Here is a 1205-nt window from a genome sequence, read left to right as displayed (position 1 = left end):
GGGATTCCACACACCGCCAGGAGAGGGGGGGGGGGGGGGCGTGCAAATGTGTATGTGGCTGTGTGTGTGCGTGTGTGTGTGTGGCTGTGCGTGTGGCTGTGTGTGTGTGACTGTGTGCTTTAGGTGGTGCACGCGCGATTGCGTGCGCAAGTATACGAAATGGTGAATGGGGTCGAGAGGCAAGGCAAGGCAAGAGATGAGTGAAGTAAGGTGGTGCAAGTACGGCCTGAAGGGTGGGGGCGCACTTCCCCAAGAATCAGTCGCGATCCCGATGCTTCGGCTCGGCCTCAATCGCCCCCTCCGGGACCGAGGGCAAGTGAAGGCTTTCACATGGCTGTCGGCGAATGGCACCGTGGTCTTGGAGTTGTTCGGTCGTGGACAGGGTCGCGCTGTGAGATGACAATGGAGATCCGGCGCGAGGGCCGGGCCAGCGAACCCGTCGACCACACGCCAAGCCCGCCCGGGGTGCACCCGTGCGCAAGTTGGGATTCCGCCGGCCGATCGTAGGCGCCCACAATTCTCGCCCACTCCGCCGCGCATTTGAGCCCGGATTGCAAATGCAGACGGATGGACGAGCAAACGACCCGACAAGCAAATCGGCACACGAACCCCCCCCCCCCCCCCCCCCCCACCCACGTGCACCTTTTCCAGAGGGAAGTGGAAAGATCCTGACTGCCTCTCTGCGCCCACTAGCCTCGGTCGCGCAGATGCCCGTGCTCGATCGGCCTCTGCACGGCCCCTGAGAAGGGGGACATTACGCGACTCGAGGAGTGGAGTGCCCCCTTGTGAACGGAACCCGCCCGGGGTTGAATATCGCCGCCCGGGCGGGAATGTGAATATCCGGATGGAAAACCACTTGAGAAGAAGAGTGCCCGAAAACACCGGAGACGATGAGAGCCCCGGCTGAGGGGAGCATACGCAGTAGGGTCTTCCCCCCCCCTCCCCCCTCCCCCCGAGCAAGAAGTGCGCCCCGGGGCGAGCGCCGTACACGACTCGCCCGCGCATCTCCGATGAGAGGCGGGGCGCAGGCATGCACATTCGAAACAAAGAAGGGGCAGATCGGGGGCCAGACACTAAAGGCTATCAGCCGCAGCTGGGCACGATCGGGCATGTGATATGTGTTCTGATATGCCAGTACGGCGGCGCTGAGATCGAGAGAGAGAGAGAGAGAGAGAGAGAGAGAGAGAGAGAGAGAGAGAGAGAGA

The sequence above is a fragment of the Fonticula alba genome (assembly GCF_000388065.1).
Source record: "Fonticula alba strain ATCC 38817 unplaced genomic scaffold supercont2.1, whole genome shotgun sequence".
Taxonomy (NCBI): domain Eukaryota; order Rotosphaerida; family Fonticulaceae; genus Fonticula; species Fonticula alba.
This window is presented reverse-complemented; position numbering follows the sequence as displayed.